Genomic DNA, 16,364 nt, shown 5'->3' with positions numbered 1-16,364 from the left:
ATAGGCCCACAAACTGCCCAAATAGGACTACGCAATGACTTGTGAGACCAGTGACTGTCAGATTGCCCCATAGGCCAGTCCGCCCATTGTAGAAGATGATATCACAAATTTCAAAACAGAGCACAGACCCACAGTCAAACTAACTGTGCCCCTACTCTCCCCACCTTCGCAACACGCTACCGCAACTCTCTCTGAACTATATCATCCAAAATGTTCTACTGTCTATCGTATACTTCTTGTTTATACTGTTACTATGCATTTGTATTTACTCCATGTATTTGTGTTAACTCCATATGTAACTCATGTAACTGCTGCTTTTCCAACTCTGTAAAGCGCTCTGATACCTTCGGGTCAGGTTTGCGCTAAATAAATAAATAAATAATGGGGCATATTATCAAGGACGGAGTTAAAATTATTGCCGGTTTAGCGGCAGAAAACTGCCGCCAAAGCGGCGATAATGGGCTTGATAATATGCCGCAGAGAATTCCAATAGAAGCCCATGTTCACACCAGAACATGGACTTCTATTGGAATTCTCAAGGGCATATTATCAAGCCCATTATTGCCGCTTTAGCGGCAGTTTTCTGCCACTAAACCGGCGATAATTTTTAATGCCGTCCTTGATAATATGCCCCAATGTTGTTTTCTATAGTATTCAAACTAGACCCGAGTTCTTAACTGTTATATCAGCCGCAACCATTACTCAAAATATAACTCATTTTTTCAGCCCAAGAATTATGAGAAGTTGAGTGGGCTCTGCTAGGTTTACCACTTTTGACCTGACCTGCGGGTTATGCACTGACCTTTGCACCAGGCAGGTAATGCCACTGAGCTATCTTGCCTTCCATATCAGTAAGCGGTAAGAGTAAAGTCAGTGGTCATGCTACAACTAGGACAGAAAAGCGCTGGATTTTTATCTCTACTAAAAAAGGATGATTATCAGTAGCTACAAAAAAAAACGGCGAGACCAGTGATCTGTAGTGGAGAGAAATAACAGAACAGAATGTAGGGCAAAAAAAAAGTGATGATATAAGACATATTTAGTAAATTCCTCACCAGACAGCCATATGTTCTCAACACTCGTACAATATCCTGTGCTGTTTATCCACCTTGAATTCCAGGGAAAATCAAACATGAATACAGTATGTGAACACAGACGCTGAGTATAATAATATAAACACAAGCGCAGATAAAAGTGTGAAAACAAATATAACTGAAATATACCAAAAACAAAAAGAAACACAAAAGTGTATGCAAATTATCCTTACGTAGATTGCAGAAAACAAAGCTTTTAATGACTATGGGCCATATTATCAAGGAACGGCGATACCTGGGCTTCTATGGGAATTCACAAGGGTGTATTATCAACCCCATGTTAACGCCGTTCCTTGATAATATGGCCCTACGGGGCATATTATCAAGCACGGCGTTAAAATTATCGCCACTTTAGCGGCAGAAAACTGCCGCTAAAGCGGCGATAATGGGCTTGATAATATGCCCGTGAGAATTCCAATAGAAGCCCATGTTGACACCAGAACATGGGCTTCTATTGGAATTCTCAAGGGCATATTATCAAGCCCATTATCGCCGCTTTAGCGGCAGTTTTCTGCCACTAAACCGGCGATCATTTTAACGCCGTTTCTTGATAATATGCCCCAAAGATCTTTAAGATATCACATTAACACGTTTCATCGGTCCAAGATGTAAAAGGTCTTCTTCAGCATAAACTAACTTACTTCTCATTTATTTCCGTGCAATAATTTTTGCTTAAAGAAGCCTGTATATCCACCATCCATTTTATTGCATCCCTTTACACAAACTTGGAAACCTTTGGTTTTGAGAGGGCACCTCCATAAATATTCTATTACGAGAAGGGGTTGTAACAAGGTCTTTGCTTTTGAAAACACCACTCGCAGCTTCTCATACCCATACACGCTGTTTTGGCTTCAAGAATATCCCGTTTCTGTCCTGTGAGAAGCGACGTGGGAACAGTGGGCTTCAACCCACGCAGAAAAGATGTGTTCTGACTCATCAACAGATGGCCAGGCTAGAGAGGGCAGCTCGGCCATCGCTGTTCCATGAAAGCTCTCTCTGAAGGTTTCCCGCTCACTTTCTCAAAGTGGCCATTAAGGTATCGGGTGAATGGCGCTACAGGTGTTCAGTTTTTAAACTCCATTGTTACTCGTTATATATGGGTTGCCTTTCATGGCAGGCTCAAAGAGCCCCAGCCTTTTGCAACCGCACTGGCATTTGATGTCCCCCGTTACACTGATGCTCCCTGACACACCTGCGCGGCTCTTTTCAAGGCCCGGAATGACTCAGCTTTGCATTTCAGAGTCTGTAATTAGAATGAGAGCCTCCAGCCATGTGTTCTTCCACACTCGGTCACAATCGAGGGCTCTACTGAAGCAGACCTTTCCTCTGAGTGAGGAAAGCAGTCGAACACCACACAGTGCAGAGAAAACTAATGACAGTACTTTGATCCCACTGTGCTGCAGATTACTGATGTGATGTAATGCCCCGGTTACTTACCGGTAATCTTCATTACTCCGAGTCCTTGTCTTCCTCGCCACAGTAATCACTAATGAGCCTTCGGCTCCCACAGAAACTCCAAGTATAATTTTACAGTCTAGTCTCCCTCTCCCTCCAATATGGCCCCCGACTACACAGCCAATCCCATAAAGGGACACATAAACCACCAGTACGACCTGAGAACCAAGCCGCAGACATGAAGTCAAGAAGAAGGCCGGGAGGGAAAGGGAAACTATACTGTGGCGAGGAAGACAAGGACTCGGAGTAATGAAGATTACCGGTAAGTAACCGGGGCATTACCTCCTCGCCCGTCTTCCTCGCCACAGTAATCACTAATGAGCCGATACCAAAGCATATCAGCTTCATGGAAAAACAGAGTCCACCAGTAAAGTCAGCAGCAAATGCAAAATTTATTACAAACACAGGAAGAGACACATAGAACCTCCCACCTATGGGACCCCGGAACTCAGCACAGAAGAGGCAAAGGCAACCGACGCACCCCCTCCAATTTGAAGACGGTAGTGCGACATGAAGGTATGAGGGGACGACCAAGTGGCAGCATGGCAAATATCCTCCATGGACACCCCCTTGAAAGCGGCCCAGGAGACAGCAACCGAAGAAGTGGAACGCCCCTGAACAGGAAGAGAAGGAGCCAAGGAAGAAGAACCGTAAGCCAACAAAATAACGTCCTTAATCCAACGACTGAGAGTGGACAGGGAAGGACGTAAACCCCTACGGGACAATCCAAAATTCACAAATAAATTGTCCACTTTGCAAAAAGAAGAAGTCCTATCCAGATAAATTAACAAGGCGCGCCGAACATCCAGAAGATGTAGCAAAGACTCATCCACAGATGAAGGATCAGGACAAAGAACCGGAAGAATAACCTCCGCGGAACGATGAAAAAACGAATTCACCTTAGGAACAAAAGTGGGGTGAGGACGCAACACAACACGATCCACCAGAACACATAAAAAAGGAGCAGACCGCAGGAAAGCTCCCAACTCCCCAATTCTCCTGGCAGAAGCAATAGCCACAAGAAAGACGACCTTAAGAGTCAAGAACTTGAGATCAACCGACTCCAAAGGCTCAAAAGGACCCAACTGCAGCGCACGCAGAACCAGGGGAAGATCCCTAGGAGGAGAAGACAGAACAGGACGGGGACGCTGAAAGGCCAGAGACTTCAACAGCCTGGACACCAACGGTACCACAGAAAGCAAGGGAAGAGCATGAAATGCCCGAATAGCAGCCCACTGCGCACGAAGAGTAGATATGGCCAACCCTAAATCGAAACCCTCATGCAGAAAGCCCAGAACGCGGGCGGGATCCAAATCAGACAGAGGTAGATCGTGCCGCACACACCAGGCAGCAAAGTTGTCCCAGTGTTTGGCGTAGGAACGCAAAGTAGACGGACGCCTGGAACGCTGAATAACATCAGCAATCACTGCCGAACACCCACCTAGAATCAGGGAGTCCCTCTCAAGAGCCAGGCCCGCAGACCCAAGGACCGGAACACCGGAAGAGGAAGAGAAGGCCCCAACAGGGGAAAGGGATCGAAAGGTAACAGCCACCCCGAGCCCACCGCCAACTCCAACAAGAGAGGAAACCATGGGCGGCGACGCCAACCCGGCACAATCAGAAGAACAAGGGACCCCTCCCTCTTGATCTTCTGCAACACAACAGGTATCAGGGGAACAGGAGGGAACGCATACAAAAGGCCCTTCAGCCACGGGAAGGACAGAGAATCCACCCTCCACGCCTCCGGACACGGCATAATTGTGCAAAAGCAACGGATCTTCGCATTGAACTTGGAAGCAAACAGGTCCACAATCGGAGACCCAAACCTCCTCCGCAAAACCCTGAACATCTGGGGCGTCAGGGACAAGGAACCCATGGATGGAAAGACCCTGCTCAGGCAGTCCGCAACCACGTTCTCCTGACCCGGAAGGTAAACAGCTGACAGGGAGGCCAGGTGCAACTCCCCCCAAGAACAAATCTGGAAACAGAGTGAACTGAGGGAAGGAACCCGGCAGCCTACTTGATGGTTGATATACGCCATGACCACCTGATTGTCTGTCCGGACCTGAACATGATGACCCAAGAGAAGGTCCGAAAAGGCCAACAGACCCAACTGGACAGCCTTCAGCTCTTGGTAATTCGAAGAACAAGACCTCACAATCGGATCCCAAAGACCCTGAGCCGAAGAGTCCCCCAGAGTAGCACCCCATCCCAAAAGGCTGGCATCTGTAGTGAGGACCCGAGAAGGAATCACAAGAAATGGACAACCCCGGGAGAGATGAACCACGTCCAACCACCATCCCAGGGCCTTCTGTACCCCCAGAGACACAGGAATCAGGAGATCGAGATCTAGAGAACAGGGGTCCCAATGCCGCAAAATGTGGGAAACCACTGGGTACATGTGAAGGCGAGCCGAAAGAACCACAGACAGGGAAGCGGACATGAGACCCTGAACCCTCAACCAAAGTCTTGCAGGCTGGGAAGGACGTGACAGCAGGGACTGAACAGCATACAGAACGGAATCCATCCGAGCAGGAGGCAGGAACACAGAGCCCAACAGAGTCATGAAACGAGCCCCTATGAAAGTCAGATCCTGTGCAGGAACCAGGGATGACTTCCCCACATTCACCAGGAAGCCGTGCTGTTCCAGGACCAGGCAAACCCTCTGGACATGGACCACCGCCTTAGAAAGAGAAGAAGCAGAAATCAACAAATCGTCCAGGTAGGGAAACACCTGAATCCCTTCCCCATGTAAATGACCAATGACAGGGGCCAAAACTTTCGTAAACACCCGCGGAGCAGAGCAGAGACCAAAAGGCAATACCTGAAATCGGAAGAGTCGACCCAGGACACAGAACCTCAGGAAACACTGACTGGCTGGGTGCACCGGCACATGGAGATAGGCGTCCTGGAGATCGATTGACGCGAGAAAGTCCCCCCGAGAAATCAGAGGGAGGATCAACTTCAGAGACACCATTTTGAAAGTCAGAGGAGGAACAAACCCATTCAGCCATTTTAAGTCCAGGACAGGCCGCAGATCCCCCGTGCGCTTGGACACAAGGAACAGGATGGAGTACACCCCCAACCCCCGCTGATCCTCCGGAACCGGGACCACAGCACCTTTTGCCAGAAGAGAATCTATACCGGCCAAAAGCGCCGCCTTTTTGAGAGCCAACCTGGGGCAAGGAGTGGATCTGAAATAGTCTGGAGGAACCTGGTTGAACCCAAGGCGAAAACCCTCGGAAACCACCCGAAGGACCCACTGATCTGCCACAGTCACCTTCCAGGATGCCAGGAAGAAACTAAGCCGAACCCCAACCGGACCCTTCCCCAGGGACACAGAGTCATGATTTGGAGGGAGCAGAAGCGGAGGACTGGACATTGGAGAACCGGGACTTATCAGTGGAAGGGGCACCCCAGCCACGCCCCCTACCACGAAAGGACTGGTGAACACGGCCCCTACGAGAAGGCCCAAAGTCACGGGTAGCACCAAAAGAACGGAAACGACCAGCCCGATCCGGAGCCAGCAGCTTCCAATCCTCCGCCGTCTTCTTCACCATATCCTCCAAAGGAGGACCAAAAAGCTTGACACCAGTAAACGGAATCTTCATAAGCAAAGATTTTTGTGCAGCATCAGCCTTCCAAGAGCGCAGCCACAACTGGCGCCGAGCCGCCACAGAAGAACCAGCAGCAGAAGCCGCCGCACCCAAGGCATCAAAAGAGAAGTCCGAAAGGAGACGAACCTGTTGTTCCATCATGGCCAACGTAGAGGAGACATCCTCGCCCTGGTCCAACAGTTCAGCCAAGGACTGAAAATCCTTCAGCAAGGACTGAATGGTATAAGACGAATAAGTGGCAGCCCGGATGGAAAAATTTGCAGCAGAAAAGGCGCGCTTCACCGCCCCATCCACCTTCCGATCCACGGGATCTGCCGGGGAAGAATCCTCAGAGACCACAGACCCTTGAGAGGACATAGCCGCCATCAACGAATCAACCTTCACCGAGGAAGGATACTTGGAAGAAAAATCCTGTAAAGGGTAACGTTTCGCCAAGTATCAAGGAAAAGCCCCTTTATCAACATCCTTCCACTCAGTCTCCAACACCTTCACCACAGAAGAATGCAGCGGAAGATTATCAGGATCTGGACGCTGATACTGCGCAAAAAAATCATCCTCCATCGGAGCCACCGATTCAGGAAACAGCAAGTTGGTGCGAATGTGCCCCAGGACGTCTTTAAGATCAGCACCCTGCACAAAGCGACCACGAACCTCCACATCCTCCTCAGCGTCAGAACCAACTTGGGATTCAGGATCCGACCTGGGCTTTTTAGAAGGAGGCGCAGTCAACTTGCCACGCAATGCAGCAGCCACAGCAGAATCAATCATCTGCTGGAGTACAGATAAGGAAGGCAAAGCCTCCTGAGACCCAGAAGCGACAGCCCCAAGGCCAGGAGCAACAGAATCATCAGCAACTTCCATCACAAAACCAAACGCAATGCAGCAAGGCGAGAATCAACCAGCAGCAAAAATCAGCAAGTCAACAGCCCTTTAAATGGCCACCAGGTGTAACTAATCAAAAATGCAACACAGGACACGCCCCCAGCACTTAAAGAAAAGAGAGCCGGAACCCCGCGCCCTGCAATGCAGAAAAAAACGCCACCGAGAAATCCCCAGAAACGCCGAGGACATCCACAAACCAGCACCACAGCAAGTAAGCATGCGAAGGAAGCAGGAAGTGCGATCCCGAAGAGAGTGCCGACCGCAGAAGTCCGCTAAAGCAGGACATAGAGGCACATTAACATAAGGAGGCGGGACACAAAACGACCCGACCGCCACCAATCCGGGTTCGCTAAAGCTGAAACCGGAGAGGCACGCTGCACAGGGGGACAACACACAAACTTAATGCATAAAAAAACGCCATTACATTTCACAAAAGAAACAAAAGTCCCCCCAGCCAAGCGAACACGGGGCCCCAGAGTCCGCTAAAGCAGGACCGCCGCCCCACACATACCTGACCAGCAGGAACACAGCACTCGGAGTAGTGCAGAAACAAAAAAACAGGTTGTACTGGTGGTTTATGTGTCCCTTTATGGGATTGGCTGTGTAGTCGGGGGCCATATTGGAGGGAGAGGGAGACTAGACTGTAAAATTATACTTGGATTTCTGTGGGAGCCGAAGGCTCATTAGTGATTACTGTGGCGAGGAAGACGGACGAGGAGGTAATGCGAAAGAGGCACCTCGTTGTCTGGTGCTTCTGACATTCCTCCAAGGAAGACTTACATGCCGCCATTTTAGGTAGGGGTGCTTTTAGGCAGCAAGGTGCTGACTTAGGCAAACTCAAACATGAAATGATTTTTGGAGGAGGCAAGCTTAGAACTCTTAGTAAAAGTGTAACAACGATACAGGCTAGGAGGGAACTCGCTCCGTTAAAGAGCCGTGAGGTGCAGACATTTTGGGTGGGAGAGATGTGTACCACCGGGCCCGGCTCCAGGAATTTTTATTTGGGTGGGCCAAGGGTGCATTTGGGTGGGCCACTGCAGGCCCGATTTGTCGCTTATATGTCTGGGCAGGCCTGCTTCAGGGCCCTCCTTTATCTCTTCTTAGTCTTACAAGGCCCAGTAAAACACACTCCTTTCCAAATTTCTTTCTAAATATTATCACTCTCAAAAAGTGTTTTTTCCATGTAATGTTCCTTTGATGGGATGAGGAGGTTTCTGAGGTGGGAGTATCAGGCAAGTGACACTACTCAGGCTCCCTCTCTGCGAGCCTTCAGGGAGAATCCCTCTTCATTACTATCTCCACCTGACCCCAGACTCTGCAACGCACTCCCTTGCAGGCTTGATTATCCACTACTCCTCTCCAGTGCACCTTATCTCACAGCTGACCTTGGGCCCCAGCCCCTCATCACCCTCACTACCACCCTCCACCAGTGCCCCTCATCTCTCCCTAGCTTCCCCCTCCACCCCATGACCTTCTCCTCGGATTCACTCACTGCCACCCTCCAACAGTGCCCCTCATCGCTCCATAGCCCCTCCCACTACCTCCTCCTCGGATTCCCTCACTGCCATCCTCCAACAGTGCCCCTCATCGCTCCGTAGCCCCTCTCTCATATGCATTTCATTTGTTGTATAGCGCTACTCATATCAGTGTAGTGTGTGTCAGTACTTTACACCACGCACACATTATACAGAGACAATGAATCATACAAGTATGTAAATCAGTCTGCAGGGAATGTCACATAAACCAATGAGGATTACATGGTGTATGAATCACTTGTCATCCATACTGGTGGGCAGTATATTTTAAGAGGGTTTGGTCTGTGGAAACACAACCTTAGGATTTAAAGAGTATTCCGTGGGGGTCAGCTTTACTGACAAAAATGTATATCTGCCCAAACATACTCATTTTAGCAACATTAGAATAATGAAAGACTGAGGAAGTTCTAACTATATCACAAAACAAACAAGCATTGGCATAGCCAATAGGTCTCGCTGTTGGGATCTTATAAGTATTTAGTTATGCAGCACCATATCCTTGGTGCAACAACATCAACTGTTGCCGGGCTAAACAATTATAAGGTCCCAAAGGCGAGACCTATTGCCTATGCCAATGCTTATCTCCTTTTTAACCCTGACCAAGGCAAGCATGAATAAAGTTGTACGCCTGCCCTGGAGTCACTTTTAATCACTTTATTCTTCTTTTTTGCAAGCTAAGAGTACCTCACAACCCTTTAGCTTGGAAAAAGGTTTCAACTTACTATCCCGAAACATCCAAAGACCTCCTCCCTCTCAGTGAGGGATTTGTAGCCCGCAGAGATGAGCTCCCATGGTGCGAGGAGAATCCCAACGATGAAGCATGCTACCTCTGGTGGGTGAGGGAATGTGTTCAAAAAAAGGATCATCCCTGTTCAGCTAGGTTTTTTCTCACCTCTTTTCAGACCCAGATGTTTCTTTTTGTATGATAGTTATATGAATTGGGAATAAACTCCTGCAGGTGTATAAATCACCCCTGACCCTCCTTAGTGTAGACGGGCACCCTGACAACGCCAGTTTGTTTACCTTCTGATAACTACACTACATGATATTGTGTCTAACATGCGTATGGTATTGTGGTTAGCAGGAAAACGGCTCACTAGAGGTGTGAACTGTTCGGATGGTGTCATTATAGGTATTTCCACCTATTGCGATGTAGGTTCCTAAACGAATATGTAACATTGAGTAGTGTGCTTGTTATAAACTTTTTTTTTTGTTATAAACTATTTTACATTTAATATGTAAAAGTATTGAGAAACAACAAATTATTGGGTGTTTGGTATGCACCATCAGATTGGGGTGCAACTCCACACCACCTCCACTGAGTAGGCTTTGGACTACTCAGCCTCACTACGCTGTTAAGAGTAGAGTACTAAAATGGGGTAGTTGGTTCCCAGCAGATAGAAGGATGCAGGCTTATTACTTGTGAAGGACCCACATCCTTAGCAACTAATAGCCCACTTTCTTAAAAACATCTCTAGCATTTCCGCAAAAAGAATTGTGACCATTTCAATTTACGTTAGATGAAATTATGTTGCAGGTTTATTAAAGAAGGTAGATGGGTTACTTACATCAGATACAAGGGCAGACAGCGACAATGTGTTCCGAATGGTCTGGCCACCTGAATGGCTAACAACCGGCAGGAGGAGTAATTTGGTATTGTGCTTTTTGGATTTCACATCAGGCCCCCATGCAGCCCCATGGAGGCCGTGCAGATGGCTCACGCTTCCAATTGTTCAACACAATATTTTCATGCCATCCCTTTCCTCCTGGTGCCCCACCATAGGAACTGCCAGGGTTTTGTTTTCTAGTTCCCATTTTGCTCTTCTTGGCGTTATCTGCTGCACCAAACAAACCCCTTCAGATTGCCTTGCAATTACCAATAATGTCTCTGAAAGTGGTCTAGTGCAGAACAAGAAGGCACATACGCTATGGTAAGCATAGTTGGTATGGTTGGCAACTGCTGCCTGCCACAAAAATCACCCATTGCATGAAATGCATAAAACCAATTACCCTTGGGCCTGACACCAAAAGCATTCTAGGCCACCAACAGGAGTTTGTTATGCAACAAAAGATCATCCTGCAGAAAGATTAAAAGCAGTCAGACTTCAATCCAAATCACAGAAAAAGCCACAAAGAGGACACACAGGTTTTTATATTCCTCTCAAGACATCACCCCACCTTAGAAGTGACAAAGCAGGAGAGAGAAGGGGGAGGTGACCAGAATGATTGATGCAGCCCGTTCCAGATTAGTCAGCAAAAAACACTACATGGGAAGAAGGGAAGTTTAACGTGGAATGAGGAAGCAACAGTCTGACACTCGACTCTCAACCTGCTTGGAATGCAGTCAGCTTCAGAACCACTGCAGTGACCGAATAAAGGCATTCCACACCGAGCTAATCTGTATCTGAAGTGATAAAAACATAGGATAACATGGTATATCAGTTGAATGTTCTGTACTTTACTAGCTTCTCTTATACCATCAGTGGTATTGTATTGGTATTCTGCACAACAGGTATTTCGACGACAAAAGCTACAGTAGTCTATAACTAAGAACTAAAAATATCTAGCCGATCAGGTTATTAAGGTCACAAATTCGAATCTTATACTGCAGATATCGATATATTAAGCAGCAGGAAGCTGGGGGATAGTAACAACACAAGTTTAGAGCACCAGTAAACAGTATAACTGCAAGTAAGAGACCATACTGATCAGAGGAGGGAACCTTTAATGTTAAAATTATAATATACAGGGGGAGCGCGCGGCGCGGCGATTCAAGATGGCCGCCGGGTGAGGAGCTCCGCTCGGAATATGCCGATTCGAGCGTGAAGGTGCCTCACTAAGGCAACGGAGCTTCGCTCCAAGGATGGATTCGAGCGTCGGAAACAGTGGAGACTATTTTGGCAGGTTTTCCTGATCAAATTGCTGTTTTTTATCGCTTTAATTGTGCAATTTCTGCTCTCCTCAGATGGCGGCCGCCATTTTGTTTTTTCTTCAACGTTTTTTTTCCTATTTTTGATGCCACTGTGTTTATCTGGTTGGTCCTATGCTGTTTTCCTATGATATCACAGAAGTGGCTGCTTTGATATACCTTATGCCATCCTTTTGTGCCAGCAATCGCTAGTGGTTGGTCTCTTCTGCTGCTTTTGTGGCCCCTGCGCACTGCATCTCTTGGTAACCACGTCAGAGGGAGCCAGCTGTGTCTCCGGAGACTCTGTACCTGTTGCTGTTTTGTTTCCGGTCATTTTCAATTTTTTGCTACGCTTCCTCTTGCTCTTGCTACGTTTTATCATCGCTGTCCTGCCTGCATTCTGCCACTGTGTTTTTCTGTCATACCTGCTTGCGACACCGTCAGCATGGAGGGCGCACATCCAACCAAACCCCATGGGGGCTCCGCTGGGGGAAGGAAGGACTCAAGTACTCCTTCTGTCAAACGCACCAAAAAAGATCCGCCTTCCCCAGTTAAGTCCCCGTCGCCTCTCACCCTTGAGGATATTATGGAGGAGTTGCGCCTCATTCGTCCTTTTATGACAGACACTGCTGCCACGCTTCAGAGATTGGACGACAAGTGGTCTAGTCTGGATACGAGACTGTCGGATGTGGAGCAGAGGATTAGCGATGCGCAGGATGTTGTTACTAAAGTTGACACTCTCACCAAGGAAGTCGATCAGCTTAAGAAGGTGGCGGAGGATTTGGAAAATCGCAATAGGCGCAACAACCTGCGCATTTATGGTATTCCGGAGGGTTCGGAGGGGTCTGACATGATTCAATTCCTTAAATCTCAAGTCCTTCAAATTGTTGGCCTCCCGAAATCCTCAGACTTTAATATACAGCGCGCTCATCGTCTGGGGCCTCGGAATGCATCTTCTGCGTCTAAACCTCGTGGAATCATAGCATATTTCCTCCTCTACTCAGATCTTATGTCAATTCTTCAGGCCTCCAAGCAGCATAAGCAAATGATTTGGTCAGGGCACAAGATATTTTTCTCTCAGGATGTTTCCAAGCCTACGGCCTCCCGGCGAAAGGAATTTTTGGACCTTAGACCGGCCTTGCGATCTATGAATGCACGCCATGGTTTAATCCACCCTTGTTTCTTCAAAGTGACCTATAAGGAGAGAACTTTTAGCTTTGATGACCCTGCTGACCTGCGGAAGTTCATCCATACTCATAAGGGAGAGCTTATGGAATTGAGCAAACCCTAGCGGACTTTTTTTTTTCTCTCTCTTAAAGCCTAGGACGATTTTGTTCTTCGAGATTATTCTGTTCATTACTGTATAACTCTTATATCATTTTGGTTTTTTTCTTAGCTCATCCCTTGTTTTTTCCCTTGTTTTGCAGGATTCCCTTGTGTGACGTTCTTGTTAAGGTCACCCTATGTCCTATCCTGCTGTTTCTTGGTGTTTACCCTATTCTGTTGCTGTTTCCTTCCCTAGATGTTTGGTAAGTTCCTTCACTTGTTATAATTGATTGCTATATTGTTCTAGTTTTTCAGTTTATAGTCTTTTTGTCTTCTAGTTCTTTTGATCTCTGTGGTAGTTTGTTATCCTACATGCTCCTTTTAGTGCGGCTGTTTTGTTTCACGTCGCCCCCCTCTCACAGTAATGTTTTTCGTTTACCTGCCTTCTGTGGCTAAAGCTTGTTGGCTTTTTGTCACCCTCTTTTGGATACCTTTCGGGGGTCTCTGTACCCCTGCATCCTCTCCTCTATTTTCCCTGTTCTCCTCTTCGCTTTTCCCCCCTTTTTGCTATGTGTCTTCCCTTCCTTCTTTCCTTTTCATCCCTGTCATTTCTATGTTTTTGGCAACCTCTTTACTATTTGTCACAAGTCATATTCCCTTTCCTCTTTTTCCTGATTATGGTACCCCTCTTTTTTTATACTCTTTTCCACCTTTACCACTGTATTTTCGGTGGTGGCCTACTTTATTCTCTCTGCCTTCTGTTACTTACTCTGCTTTTTACTTGGGTGTCTTCTATTTTCAGCCTATTTCTCCTTTTCTACGCTGTCTTAAACTTCATATCCCTTTTTGCTTATCTTTACCTCATTCTCGGGAATGAATGGTCTTCGTATTATCTCATGGAATGTTAAGGGTGTTCGCAATCCTGTTAAAAAACAACGTGTTTTATCTCACTTAGCAAGATTGAAATGTCATGTTGCACTGTTACAGGAAACTCACCTTAAATCTCAAGACTTGTCCTCGTTGCGTAGACAATGGGTGGGAGAGGCATTCTGCTCTCCAGCAGTAAATGGCAAAAATGGTGTTCTTATTTTGTTTCATAAGTCATTATCTGTTCAACTGCACAACGAACTCCATGATACTTGTGGTAGGTGGCTATTTCTAGAGGTAACTGTTAACAATTCACAATTTTCTTTCTGCAGTGTTTATGGCCCGAATGGTGTTGATTTATCCTTTTGGGGGGACTTCTCTAAGCTCCTTTCTTCTCATGCAAGTGATAATCTGGTGGTGGGTGGTGACTGCAACCAACTCATGGATCCATTTTTAGATCGTAAATCACATACCAGATATGTACCCAATAGAATGCAAAAGTCCTTTGTTAACGCCATTTCCTCTAGAGGTCTTATTGACTCATGGAGACTTTCTCATCCCGATACTTTAGAATTCTCCTTTTTCTCCCCAGTGCACTCTTCACATTCCCGTATAGATTATATTTTTCTCACACAACACTCTTTCCAATTTATGACCAACTCAGAAATAGGCTCAATTCTTATATCTGACCATGCTCCGGTTATTACTGATCTAGACTTTCCCTCACCTACCCCCACCTCCAGGCGTTGGCGCTTTAATAATTCGCTCCTCCTTGACTCACAGTTTGTTGAGCAGTTTAAATCTTTTGCGCAGGAATTTTTTACAAATAATCTCCATTCCACCCCTCACTTTCACTCTATTTGGGACTCCTTCAAGGCGGCTGCCAGAGGCTTCATTATTGCTTTCGTCTCACGGAAAAGGAGAACTGCTCTGTCAAAGTCGGCCCAAATTCTTAAGCAAATCAAGGATTTAGAGCACCTCTACTATACCACTAATTCTTCAGAAGTGCTCTCTTCCCTTATTAAGGCAAAGTTACAATACAATAAACACTCTTGGGACTCTGCGAGTAATATTCTTCTCAATTTTCATTCTAAGATGTATGGGGGACGAAATAAGGCCGGTAAGTCTCTTGCTAATTATCTAAAAATTAAGAAACAAAAATCTAAAATAACAACTATTACTGATTCACACGGAAATCCTCAACATTCTGACGATAAAATTCTCGATTGTTTTGTCCAGTATTACTCCACGCTTTATACACCGGAATCTGTTCCCTCACCTGCTCAAATTGAGTCCTTCTTTCAATCTCTCCCTAAGTCCTCGGATAGTCCTTTGGACCTCGCATTACTTGACGCCCCTCTCTCTGAAAAAGAATTACTCAGTGCTATTACTCTTCTTCCCAAAGACAAAACCCCGGGCCCTGATGGCTTCACGGTTCGGTTCTATCTCCACTTTAAAGATATTTTGTTACAACATTTATTTTCTTTGATTAACTCATTTGTTATTCTAGGGAAGTCCCAAGGTTCTTTTACTCAGGCTATGCTATGCTTAATCCCTAAAAAAGATAAAGATCCCTCCCTCTGCAAAAATTATCGACCCATTTCTTTAATCAACACAGATTGTAAAATTTACGCTAAAGTCTTGGCATCTCGTATTAATAAGGTTATCCCAGATCTCACCAACATTTATCAATCTGGCTTTGTTAAAGGCAGATCCATTACTGACAACTCGAGAACCTTTCTTAATATTATTCATTTGGCCTCAAAGATGGACTCCCCTATCGCTGCTATTACCTTAGATGCCGAAAAGGCATTCGACAGGGTTTGTTGGGACTTCATGTTTGGTGCTATGCGGTGGCATGGATTTAGTCCCCCCTTCATCCATCTTGTTAAACTGTTATACTCTGCTCCCTCCACTTCTATTTGGGTTAATGGTTCTCAATCCTCTTATTTTTCTTTGCATAGAGGCACAAGACAAGGTTGCCCTCTCTCCCCTCTTCTTTTCATTCTTGCGTTAGAACCCTTTTTGGAAAAAATTCGTCGTTCATCATCCTATACTGGCTTCGTATTTCGTAACATTAATATCAAATTCACAGCATATGCTGATGATATTCTGCTTTACATCTCTAACCCTTCCACCTCTCTGCCCACGCTCTTTTCTCTACTACAAGAGTATTCTCGGGTTTCCGGGTACAAACTTAATATTGATAAATCTGAGGTTCTGCCACTTAACAAATTCTGCCTTCCTCATATGTTTCAGGGCTCGGGCTTTGAATGGAATTCAGGGAATATTAAATGTCTGGGTATCCTATACGCTAGCTCTATTAGAGAGACTGTTAGGCTCAATCAACAAGATATAGTTAAAAAGCTCTCTTCCCTTATAGAGCGTTGGTCCCCCCTTTTTCTATCCTGGTGGGGAAGGCTCGCCACTATTAAAATGATGCTTCTTCCGATTGTTAATTTTTATCTCTCTATCCTTCCAATTTCCCTTCCTCTCCATTTCTTCAAAACCATAAACCGCATTTTCACTACATTTTTATGGAATAAACGTAAGGCGAGGATTTCTCTTTCCCGTCTTCAACAACCTAAAGATCTAGGTGGTGTTAACTTTCCCAACATTGTTCGATTTCACTCGGCTTTCACACTAAAACAGATCTGGCCTTTTCTTTCTGATCTGTTTGATCCCCCTTTGACAGCCTGGAGCGCTATAGAGCTTGCGCAGCTTTCTCCTTTCACATTTG

Source organism: Triturus cristatus, chromosome 11, assembly GCF_964204655.1.
Source record: "Triturus cristatus chromosome 11, aTriCri1.1, whole genome shotgun sequence".
NCBI classification, from domain to species: Eukaryota; Metazoa; Chordata; class Amphibia; order Caudata; family Salamandridae; genus Triturus; species Triturus cristatus.
The sequence above is the reverse complement of the archived record's forward strand: the minus strand, read 5'-3'. Positions refer to the sequence as shown.